This window comes from Balaenoptera musculus, chromosome 9 (assembly GCF_009873245.2).
Source record: "Balaenoptera musculus isolate JJ_BM4_2016_0621 chromosome 9, mBalMus1.pri.v3, whole genome shotgun sequence".
Lineage (NCBI taxonomy): Eukaryota > Metazoa > Chordata > Mammalia > Artiodactyla > Balaenopteridae > Balaenoptera > Balaenoptera musculus.
The window spans coordinates 57,951,929-57,965,178 of NC_045793.1; the positions used below are offsets into that span (position 1 = coordinate 57,951,929).

Sequence of the window (13,250 nt, forward strand, 5' to 3'; positions counted from 1 at the left end):
ATTGGTTTAAAATAATTACTTTTGAATTTGAAAGACTATCTTCTTTGTAGCTTTTTTTAGAATGGTTAAGGATTTTTTTACCAAAAATATCATAAAATATTCTCATTACTTATTTTTTGTAAATTTCAATATGTGTTTTGTCTTGAGGGGCTTAAAATATTGAGCTGACTTCTGTATGGGTGAAAGATGATTACTAGGGATCCCCAGAAGAATCTGGCCACTATTCTCTACCTGCATATATGGTGTGAGCTAGTAAGGAAGTTAAATCAGTAGCGGCAGCACTCAGTGAACAGGGGATGCTTGAAACTGTGTGCCTTTTAGGAGTAAAAAGGCTTTCAGAGAAAAGGACATGATATTCAGAATGTAGCTACAAAGCCAAGATTTTGTACTACATTGCTTTGCAAAACAATCACTACTAACTTTAAAAAGGTTGCCTAGGAATGGTTTTGGTAGTGGAAGAAGGTGGGAAAGAATGTTTATATAGCAATGTGTTTGTATGCTTAAAGCAGCATTGAATTGAGACAGAGAATATTTATTAGACCTTTCTTCATATAAGCTGGACCCTATGCTGTACACCTTATATACATTTTATCATTTGAATTGAGTTACAGCTCACTTTTTATAATGCATTTTTACTTTTTAAAATTAAGTTTTGATTTTGTTGTTATTTGGTGCTGGGGAGAGTTGGGATTTGAAATTCTCCTTTCTCTCCTTGTTCGGAGTCAACCCCTGGTCACAGGGATATGTGCTATGTCAGAAGAGAGATTACTGGACATGAAACCATTGACTAATTTATTATTAAATATATTTAAGTACACATTTTCTGTCTTAATTGTAAACTATTAAATATTTATTTTGAAAGTTTATTTAAGTTGATCCTGTACCAAAGCAGAGCCTTTGAGTTTCGCAATTGAATGAAGAGAATGTTTAAAAAATTAAAAAAAATTTTTTAATTGATTAAACCTCAGGAAAACAGTGGTAAGGGAACAACATGAAACCCTAACACTACCTTAATTTATAACTTCCTTTTCTGTTAAAACTTAAGCCCTGTTAAAACAGAAGGCTTGGCCTATACACATTGCTGTCCAAAATGAGAGGGGCCTTATACTCACAGATGGGAAAGGATAAAGAACTGTGAAGGAGCCAGAAGCTTCACTTACCGTATCAGAATGCAGGCATGCTGGATGTCCATTTCTCAAAGATTGCTTTATATCCAGCAAGACAACTGGGGGGGTCTTTTGATGTTCATTGTGACTGCAAGATGTGTGTAATGCAAAAAACATGGATTTATTTAATGGTTTGCATTCTGCATTCCATTTTACTTACTGTCAAAAGGTGTCTGTCATCTGTGGCCACCAGGCAAGGGCATTTCTAGACTCTGACTATGATGGATATTCCTCACAAAAGTTCACCTTGATGAAATTAGAAAATATCGAAATGAATTATTGTTTCCAAAACACTCAATATTTTAATGGGCTTTTCTTGTTAGAAACATTTGTGAAACTTGTTTCCCATTGAGGAGGCTGTATTGTATTGTTAGAAGGAGAGCAGGACTGGGAAATGGTAAACTCGGGCTCTTACCACATTTTTGCCACTTGCCGTCTCTCTGTCATTGGACAAATCATTTAACCCCTCTGAGATATGGTTCTATCTATCAATCGTAAAATGAGGTGGCTGGACTAAAAGGTCTCCCGAAGTATTACCTGCAGATCTTTCCCTTTTTTCTTGCTGCATTGTGTATTATAAAAATTGGAATAGGTTAAAAAAGAGTAAAGATGTAATCTTTCTTTGTAGTATTCTTCTCTTTTCCCAATGTTTAAACCAGTCTTGCTCATATACTGCCTGTAGTCATTATCTCTCCAACAGCTGCCATTTGGGAAATTATAATGAAATCACTTGGTAAAGTTGGTGCCAACCATCAGTGTGTTCTGAAGTACATCTGTTTCTTTATAAAGCAAGATAAACTTGACAGGCAGTTTAGAAATGATGCCAATGTATATATATTGAGTTGACGAAAGTCATTACATTAGCCAGTGATGAATCTAAATCTACTAAATTCCGATTTAATATCTCCTTCACCAAATCATATTACATAAATACCGAAAAATACCATGAAACATGGTGAAATATAGATCATCTGTTTCAATTTTGTTGAAGTGTTTAAATATGCTTACAATTTGTTTCATGGTCCTCTACTGCCAAGTAGAGCTCTTGAGAATAAAGAAATTCTTGAACCGAATTACTCTTATTTTACAGTCCATTTAGGTTGTTGGTTTGAAGATGTAAGCATAATAAAAAGGTGAAAATAGAAGCATTTTACTCTTTGGCAGAACATCTGTTTATAAAATGTACCCACGTTGCTTGTGGAAGTTGTATTAAAGCTTGCGTGCCATTATCTTTTTCTAGGGCAAAGCTGGATGAGCGTGTGAGGGAGCACAGTCTCTGTCATCTGTCAGTGTAAATTCTCATCTTTCAAAGATATATTTTATTCTCCCAGGTTTCTTTATGTTCAGGTTCTAAGTCTGTATACACCCAATGCTGTCATTTTTCTGCCAGATGTTGCAGAATTCCCCAAAGCACAAATAATCTAATTTGAACAGTAGTGACATAGAAATTATGTAGCAGTGTGCTATTGCCAAAACATTCTATTTAACAAGTACCTTTTATTTTTAATTACTTTAGTATTCAGAGCTTATAAATGTTTTCAGTGATCCTAAAGGTGCACTGACTGATGTCAGAAGAGGGGAAAGGTCACCTATCCTTTTAGGGAGAAAAGTCTCTCCTTGCCTTTTAAGGTTTAAGTTTATTAAGGTTTGGTTTATTCCTTAAGTGTCTTTAAAATGTGTGTTTCTAGGGTCAGTTTTATTATCCATATACTTATCTTTGTTTTCTGTCTGGATCAAATGATTTAATCATCTCTTCTGTTTTTGAATACCGGGCCTGACATCTTCTAGAACTGACCTGCCGGCATGTGTTGCACCCCTAGCCCCAATCCCCCGCCCGTATATCCTCTGCCAAATAAGTTGTTTTGGTTAAGGCTTCAGGGAGAGTAGTAAATAAGTTACCAATAATTTTACTTGTTTTATAGGAGATCTCATAAAGAGGTTTTTTTTTTTTTTTCTTTAAAGAAAAACCTAACCTATAATAGCTTTAATTTACAAGTGTCCACGGATATATTTTCCTAGTATTGCTTTGTAACAAACTATCCTGAAACTTACAGGCTTAAAACAACCATCATCTTATCATTATTACACGTATTCTGTGAGTCAGGAATAATTCAGGCAGGGATCAACTGATTCTTCTACTCCTCATAGCACTGACTGAGGTGACTAAGCAGTACTCAGCTGGTGGAAAGCTTGTGTAGCAGGTTCAAGACGGCTTCACTTGCACCTTGGTGGAGATGGCTGGAAGGGTGTACAGCTGTGTTGGTTAGTCAACATGCCTTCATGTGGCCGCTCCGGTATGGTGATCTCAGGGTGGTTGGACTTCTTTTTTTTTTTTTTTTTCTTTTTTAATAGCTACTTTTTAATTAATTAATTAATTTATTTATTTATTTTTGGCTGTGTTGGGTCTCTTAGTTTTCGTGTGAGGGCTTTCTCTAGTTGCGGCAAGTGGGGGCCACTCTTCATCGCGGTGCGGGAGCCGCTCTTCATCGCGGTGCGTGGGCCTCTCACTATCGCGGCCTCTCTTGTTGCGGAGCACAGGCTCCAGACGCGCAGGCTCAGTAGTTGTGGCGCACAGGCCCAGTTGCTCCGTGGCATGTGGGATCTTCCCAGACCAGGGCTCGAACCCGTGTCCCCTGCATTGGCAGGCAGACTCTCAACCACTGCGCCACCAGGGAAGCCCCTGGTTGGACTTCTTACGTGGCAGCTGGCTTCCCATAGAACTAGAGTTCCAAGAGAACCACATAGAGGCTGCATGACCTTTTCTGATATAGGCTCAGGAGTCATGCAGTCCTTCTACCACATTCCTTTGAATACAGGCTTGTCGTAAGGCTGGTCCAGACTCAAGAGGAGGGAAATTAGACTTTTTCTTTTGATTGGCGAGTGGTAAGGTTGTGTCATAGAAGAGCATGTGTGTGGGATAGGAGGTATTGTTGCAGCTCTCTTTGATATATTCCTTGGGAAAAAAAGGAGAAATGTTTTCAGAAAATAATTTTTTTTTGGACTTGGTGATAATGGTGCCAATAAGTTAAATTTATTTTTAATATGTGAAGTGTTTTACTGAAAGTTTATGTAAAAGTACAACTATTTTCCATCTCTAAACCATACAAGAGGGCTTAAATTTTGGACTTAAAATGAGAACAAAAGGAACAATGTCTTCATAATATATATCTCTTACGTTACACTACTCCCTCTTCTCTATATATGTACATACACATAAATACACAATAACAATGGGTAGGCAACTATTAAACTCCTCTTAGTAAATACAGTTGTTACTGATTTCCAATTTTCTTCCTGCTGGTAAAGAGTCTGGGGCAGTGTGGTGTTATCAGTGGCCTTGGGTTCCTACCTCTAATGTGTTACTCACTAGCTTCATGGCCTGTGTGATTTTAACCAAATTTTTTACTTCTCTGAGCATCAAATTCCTTCTCTTTAAAATGTATAAAGGCTTATATTAGATACTCTACCTTCTTTAAACCTTGTGCTTTTATCATTCGTTTTTGGAACCTACATTTTATTGCTTCCAGTCTTTTATTAGGTTAGGTAAGAGATCTGTGTTTCACACAGTTCTAATTCACTGACATTTTTCCTTTAACTTGTAGGTCAATATATTTGAGAAACGTTGTAGATCGGTTATTATCTCCTTCACTATATTTGCACTTTAAAATCTCTTTAATTTTATTTTGATTGTACGTATTTTTTTGTATACCAGAGAAGGTTTTTTTGTGTCCTGCTTGTGTGTTGTTTCTAAAGATGCAGGTGGCACCCAGAGTGCTTAAAGTAATAATCGGGACTGCTTTTCACTATGATTATAGTCAGCTCTGTTATTCAACATCTGATTACAGTTTGTACTTTACATACTCATTGCTTTTTCATCATAACTGCCATCTTTTTTGTGTATTAGAGTTAAAATAGAAGAAAGGAAATAAAATGCAAATCTTTCAATTTGTGTAAAATGTTCTTGGGGAAAGAGATGCAAAGGAAGTTTTCTTTGGCTCTATTGAATCAATTTGGATAATATTAACCAACTTATCATTTACAGTAAAAGAAAAAAAAGTAAATTTTTGCCTTTGACTATTGTTTCCAACCATGTTGCAGTGAAAAGAACAAGATTTGGAAATCAGGGCCCCTGTCTCTGCTGTCCACTACTTGTGACCTTGTGACCCTTCACAAGTGGATTAATGTTTCCTTGGGCCATTTGTGGCCTTATCTTTAAAATGGGCCTGCCCTTTATTGCAGACAATTTGGGAGGGTAGTGAGTAGATTATTACAGTTTTTTCTTTTGAAAAACTTTATTAAATCATAATTCACATAAATGTATGCATATCTTATTGTACAACTCTATGAATTTTTTTCATATATATACACCACATAAACTGCCTGGATTAAGATATGGAACTTTTCCAATATCCTAGAACAAGGTACAAGGTATCCCTTGTACCTTTTCTCGGTCAGTAGCCTCCTCAGGGGTAACTGCCATTCTTCTGTCACCATTGACTAGTCATGCCCGTTTTGAACATTATGTAAATATTGTGGTTTTATAAACGTTGTTGTGAATTGTATTGCTTTTTATTTTAAATTTCCTGTTGTTTCTTACACACACACACACACAAGTTGATTTAGTTAGTATATTGACCTTGGATTCCTATGATCTGGTGGTTAAATTAGCATTTTATTAAATCTAATAGTTTGGAAATTCTTTTGAATTGTTTATACAATGTGTCATTTGTGAATAATGATGGTTTTATATATTTCTTTCTAACCTTTGTATTGGTTAGGACTTCTGGTACAATGTTGAATAGAAGTGCCAACAAGGGACATCCTTTCAGTACTTTATGATATTTGTGGTAGGTTTTTGTAGATACTCTATATCAGATTAAAGAAATTCCTAAGAGACAGTCAACTTTAAGGTAAGAAATATTGGTAAAAGTAAAGGGGATACTTCATAATGATGATAGATTGTTAGGAAGATATAATAATCCTAAATTTGTATATTCCTACTAAAATAAATTTAAAATATATAAAGCAAAAATATTCAGACTAAAAGGAGAAATAGACAAATTGATAATCATAGTTGGGAAATTTTATGTGCCACTTTCAGTAATTGGTAATATAAGCAGACAAAAAAATCAGTAAGGATATATGTTTGACCAACATATTAGTAAAATTTGCCTAATTGATATAGATATATTGGTATATGTATGTTTATACATGTGTATATATATTACAACACTTGACAGCTGAAGAATTCATATTTTTTTTAAGAGCAGAAGGAAAGTTTATCAAAATCGATCAACTGCTGGGCCCTAAAGCAAGTCCTTAAAAAAAAAAAAGTCAAAAGATTGAAATCATAGAGAGCATATTCTCCGACCACAGTGGAATTAAACTACAAATAAATAACAGAGAGATAATGAGAAAACCTGCCAGGTTTTTGAAATTAAACAACCTATTTTCAGTGTTAAAGAAGAAATCATATTGGGAATTAGAAATTATTTAAAAATGAATGATAATAAAAGTATGATATAAAAATTGTGGGATATAGCTAAAGCAGAAGGGGGAATTTTTAGCTTTAAATGCATTTTTTGGTAAAGAAGAATGTTTGAAAATCAGTGCACTAAACTTCCATTTCAAGAAGTTAAAAAAAATGACAGCAAATTAAACCTAAAGAAATAGAGGGAAGATAATTACAAGAACAGCAGTCAATGAAAGAGAAAGTAAATGTATAATAGAAACCTACAATGCTACTTAGCAAGACTGAGCAAGAAAAAGAAACACAAATTATATCAGCAGTTAAAAAGAAGGTATCTATAGATCTTAAGACATTAAAAATAAAATAAAATGATATAAACTTTATGCTGATAAAGTTGACAATTTAGATTGAAAAGAACGAATTCCTTGTACATACTTAATAAGCTGATAAAATAAAATATAGAAAATCTGAATAATCCTGTATCTTTAAAGAAATTGAATCTTTGCTTCAAAGCATTTCCATAAAGAAATCTCCAGGCCTGCTGCTGTCACTGGTCAATTCAGCTGAACATTTAAGGCAGAAGTAATATCAAGACACACTCTTCCAGAGAACAAAAAAGGATGGAATGCTTTATAACTTATTTTATGAGGCCATCGTAGCACTAATACCAAAACATAACAAGTTCGTTACAAAAAAAAAAATTACAGGCTAGTACCTCATAAGAACATAAATGTAAAAATCCTGAACAAAAGATTGGCAGATTACATCCAATGATATCTAAAAACAACAATACATCATGAATAGGCAGGGTTTATTGCAGGAAAACAAGGTTGGCTAAACATTTTAAAAATTAATAAATTTAATTTACTAATTAACAGCTACAGGAAAAATACCACATTGATCATTTTAATAGATGAAGAAAAAAATTTTGATGAAAATTCCACCCTAGTTCCTGATTTTAAGAAATCATGTCTGTAATTTTTACTTTCAATCTAGTTTTGCTTCCGACCTAATTTTAATTTCAATCTTATATGTAAAGTATGCCTCTTATAAACAGCATGTACTCTTTTTTTGTTTTCTTGTTTTAAAATCTAATCTGACGATTTTTGTGTTTTGATTGAACTGTTTTTTTCATTTTCATTTAATGTATTTATTGGCATAGTTGGGTCCATTAAACCCATCATATTGCTGTTTGGTTTCTGAAAGTGTAGATAACTTTTTTCATTTATTTTTTTTCTCTTTCTGCCTTCTTTTCGGTTGATCATCTATGTTTTCAATTTTCATATTTTTTTCCTCAGCTTTAAAATGTATATTCTTATAGTGGTTACCATCAACATTCCAATATGCATTCCTGTTCTGTTTCAGTTGACCTTAAGTTAATATACTTCCAGAATAATGGGAGAACCAACTTTGTAACTCATTTACCTTCTCTTACCTTTTGATGTTTTTGTCATGTACTTTTACTTTCTGTATTATTTTCTGTACTTTTTATGGGTAGGAATAACTAAGCTTCAGTCTGTGAGTTGGTATCTTTTATCACCATAATAGTTTTATATTATTGTGTAATAGATTACCATGAGTTTAGCAGCTTAAAACAACACCCATTTATTATCTCACAGTTCTGTGGAAGTCTGGATCAGCTTGTCTAGGTTCTCAGCTTAGGTTTCCAGAGGGCCAAAATCAAGGTGTTGGTTGGGCTTTTATCTGAAGACTTTGAGGCAGAATCTGCATCTAAGCACATTCAGGACATTGGCAGAATTCAGTTCCTTGTGGTTTTAGGACTGAGGTTTCTGTTTTCTTGCTACCTGTCAGCTATGAAGTGTTCTCAGCTTCTAGAAGCTGCTCTCCGGTCCTTGTACCTGACCCCTTCCATTTTCAAAGCCAACAATTCTCTCCGACTTCCCCTTCTGCTATCAGGAGGAGAAAAAACTCTGCTTTAAAAGGGCTTATTCAGTTAGATTTGTTCCACCTGGATAATTTCTGATTTGATTAACTCAAGGCAGCTAATTGTAATCTTAATTATATCTGCAAAAATCTCTTTTTTCCATATTTGGTAATGTAATCATGGGGGTGTTCTTCAACACATTTAGTCCTGGGAATTAGGGCAGACAATCTTGAGGGATTTTAGAGTGCATTTTAGAGTCATGCCTACCTCAATAATTGTTGTAATAATAGCTTTATTGAGATGTAAGTCACATACCAAAAATGCCAAAAATTCACTCCTTTAAAGTATATAATTCAGCAACAACTGTCACCACTATCTAATTTCAGAATATTTTTATCACTCCAAAAAGAAACCCTGTACCAGTTAATTGTCACTCTTCTCCTGCAGCACCTGACAATCACTTATTTAGTTTTTGTCTCTATGTATTTGCCTATGATATTTGCCTGTATATGAACATTTCATGTAAATGGAATCATACATTATGGCCTTTAGTGTTTGGCTTTCACTTAGCATAATATTTTTAAGGTTCATCCATTTTGGAGCATGTAACAGAACTTCTTTCTTTTTTATTGGTGAATAATATTCCATTGTATAGCTATACCATATTTTGTTTATCCATTCCTCAGTTAATGGACATTTAGGTTGTTTTCTCATTTTAGCTATGATGAATGATGCTGCTGTGAACATTTGTGTATAAGTTTTTTTTTGTTTTACTTTAAGCTATAAGGATTTATGGTACAACATGAGGAATATAGCCAATATTTTGTAGTAACTGTAAATGGAAACTAACCTTTAAAAATTATAAAAAAATTTTTTAATTAAAAAAAAAACTTACTAAAAAAAATCACTCTCTTGTCTTCAACCAAAAAATTCTCTTCCCTCAACCAGTCAAAGGAACCACAATCCCACTGAAACTTCAAACAACAACAAATGCAAAAATAATCAGAATAAAAGTACACCTTTTCACCAGATGAGAAATCCAACACAGTTTTTTTTTTTTAACATCTTTATTGGAGTATAATTGCTTTACTATGGTGTGTTAGTTTCTGCTGTATAAGAAAGTGAATCAGCTAAATGCATACATATATCCCCATATCCCCTCCCTCTTGCATCTCTCTCCCACCCTCCCTATCCCACCTCTCTTGGTGGTCACAAAGCACGGAGTTGATCTCCCTGTGGTATGCAGCTGCTTCCCACTAGCTATCCATTTTACATTTGGTAGTGTGTTGTGTCAATGCTACTCTCTCACTTCATCCCAGCTTACCCTTCCCCTTCCCCTTCCCCTTCCCCGTGTCGTCAAGTCCATTCTCTATGTCTGCATCTTTATTCCTGTCCTGCCCCTAGGTTCATCAGAACTGTTGTTTTTTTAAGATTCCATATATATGTGTTAGCATACGGTATTTGTTTTTCTCTTTCTGACTTTCTTCACTCTGTATGACAGACTCTAGGTCCATCCACCTCACTACAAATAACTCAATTTCGTTTCTTTTTATGGCTGAGTAATATTCCATTGTATATATGTGCCACATCTTCTTTATCCATTCATCTGTCGATGGACACTTAGGTTGCTTCCATGTCCTGGCTATTGTAAATAGTGCTGCAGTGAACATTGTGGTACCTGACTCTTTTTGAATTATGGTTTTCTCAGGGTGTATGCCCAGTAGTGGGATTGCTGGGTCGTATGGTAGTTCTATTTTTAGATTTTAAGGAACCTCCATACTGTTCTCCATAGTGGCTGTGTCAATTTACATTCTCACCAACAGTGCAAGAGGGTTCCCTTTTCTCCATACCCTCTCCAGCATTTATTGTTTGTAGATTTTCTGATGATGGCCATTCTGACTGGTGAGAGGTGATACCTCACTGTGGTTTTAATTTGCATTTCTCTAATGATTAGTGATGTTGAGCATCTTTTCATGTGTTTCTTGGCCATCTGTATGTCTTCTTTGGAGAAATGTCTATTTAGGTCTTCTGCCCATTTTTGGATTGGGTTGTTTGTTGTTTTGATATTGAGCTGCATGAGCTGCTTGTATATTTTGGAGATTAATCCTTTGTCAGTTGCTTCATTTGCAAATATTTTCTCCCATTCTGAGGGTTGCCTTTTCGTCTTGTTTATGGTTTCCTTTGCTGTGCAAAAGCTTTGAAGTTTCATTAGGTCCCATTTGTTTATTTTTGTTTTTATTTCCATTACTCTAGGAGGTGGATCAAAAAAGATCTTGCTGTGATTTATGTCAAAGAGTGTTCTTCCTATGTTTTCCTCTAAGAGCTTTATAGTGTCCGGTCTTACATTTAGGTCTCTAATCCATTTTGAGTTTATTTTTGTGTATGGTGTTAGGGAGTGTTCTAATTTCATTCTTTTACATGTAGCTGTCCAGTTTTCCCAGCACCACTTATTGGAGAGACTGTCTTTTCTCCATTGTATATCCTTGCCTCCTTTGTCATAGATTAGTTGACCATAGGTGCGTTGGTTTATCTCTGGGCTTTCTATCTTGTTCCATTGATCTGTGTTTCTGTTTTTGTTCCAGTACCATATTGTCTTGATTACTGTAGCTTTGTAGTGTATTCTGAAGTCAGGGAGTCTGATTCCTCCAGCTCCATTTTTTTCCCTCAAGACTGATTTGGCTATTTGGGGTCTTTTGTGTCTCCATACAAATTTTAAGATTATTTGTTCTAGTTCCGTAAAAAATGCCATTGGTAATTTGATAGGGATTGCATTGAATCTGTAGACGGCTTTGGGTAGTATAGTCATTTTCACAGTACTGATTCTTCCAATCCAAGAACATGGTATATCTTCTAATCCAAGAACATGGTATATCTCTCCATCTGTTAGTATCATCTTTAATTTCTTTCATCAGTGTCTAATAGTTTTCTGCATACAGGTCTTTTGTCTCCCTAGGTAGGTTTATTCCTAGGTATTTTATTCTTTTTGTTGCAATGGTAAATGGGAGTGTTTCCTTAATTTCTCTTTCAGATTTTTCATCATTAGTATATAGGAATGCAAGAGATTTCTGTGCATTAATTTTGTATCCTGCTACTTTACCAGATTCATTGATTAGCTCTAGTAGTTTTCTGGTAGCATCTTTAGGATTCTCTATGTATAGTATCATGTCATCTGCAAACAGTGGCAACGTTACTTCTTCTTTTCCGATTTGGATTCCTTTTATTTCTTTTCTGTCTCTGATTGCTGTGGCTAAAACTTCCAAAACTATGTTGAATAATAGTGGTGAGAGTGGGCAACCTTGTCTTGTTCCTGATCTTAGAGAAAATGGTTTCAGTTTTCCATCATTGAGAACTATGTTGGTTGTGGGTTTGTCATATATGGCCTTTATTATGTTGACGTAGGTTCCCTCTATTCCTACGTTCTGGAGAGTTTTTATCATAAATGGGTGTTGAATTTTGTAGAAAGCTTTTTATCCATCTATTGAGATTATCATATGGTTTTTACCCTTCAGTTTGTTAATATGGTGTATCACATTAATTTGCATATATTGAAGAATCCTTGCATTCCTGGGATAAACCCCACTTGATCATGGTGTATGATCCTTTTAATGTGCTGTTGGATTCTGTTTGCTAGTATTTTGTTGAGGATTTTTGCATCTAAGTTCATCAGTGATATTGGCCTGTAGTCTTCTTTTTTTGTGACATCTTTGTCTGGTTTTCGTATCAAGGTGATGGTGGCCTCATAGAATGAGTTTGGTAGTGTTCCTTCCTCTGCTATATTTTGGAAGAGTTTGAGAAGGTTAGGTGTTAGCTCTTCTCTAAATGCTTGATAGAATTTGCCTGTGAAACCATCTGGTCCTGGGCTTTTGTTTGTTGGAAGATTTTTAATCACAGTTTCAATTTCACAATTGCTTGTGAGTGGTCTGTTTATATTTTCTATTTCTTCCTGGTTCAGTCTCAGAAGGTTGTGCTTTTCTACGAATTTGTCCATTTCTTCCAGGTTGTCCATTTTATCGGCATATAGATGCTTGTAGTAATCTCTCATGATTCTTTTTATTTCTGCAGTGTCAGGTGTTACTTCTCCTGTTTCATTTCTAATTCTGTTGATTTGAGTCTTCTCCCTTTTTTTTTTGGTGACTCTGGCTAATGGTTTTTCAGTTTTGTTTACCTTCTCAAAGAACCAGCTTTTAGTTTTATTGATCTTTGCTATTGTTTCCTTCATTTCTTTTTCATTTATTTCTGATCTGATCTTTATGATTTCTTTCCTTCTGCTAACTTCGGGGTTTTTTTTTGTTCTTCTTTCTCTAATCGCTTTAGGTGTAAGGTTAGGTTGTTTATTTGAGATTCTTCTTGTTTCTTGAGGTAGGATTGTATTGCTATAAACTTCCCTCTTAGAACTGCTTTTGCCGCATCCCATAAGTTTTGCGTTGTCTTGTTTTCATCGTCATTTGTTTTGAGGTATTTTTGATTTCCTCTTTGATTTTTTCAGTGATCTCTTGGTTATTTAGTAGCATGATGTTTAGCCTCCATGTGTTTGTATTTTTTACAGTTTTTTTCCTGTAATTGATATCTAGTGTCATAGCGTGGTGGTCGGAAAAGATACTCGATATTATTTCAATTTTCTTAAATTTACCAAGGCTTGATTTGTGACCCACGATATGGTCTATCCTGAAGAATGTTCCGTGACCACTTGAGGAGAAAGTGTATTCTGTTGTTTTTGGATGGAATATCC

General features: G+C 34.9%; 1 protein-coding gene across 2 annotated transcripts in view; it reads left to right on the forward strand.

Annotated features, from left to right (window-relative positions):
* The window catches only part of VPS50 (VPS50 subunit of EARP/GARPII complex), a 129,774-nt gene that overhangs the window by 65,175 nt on the left and 51,349 nt on the right, over window positions 1-13,250 (forward strand). The window lies entirely within an intron of this gene.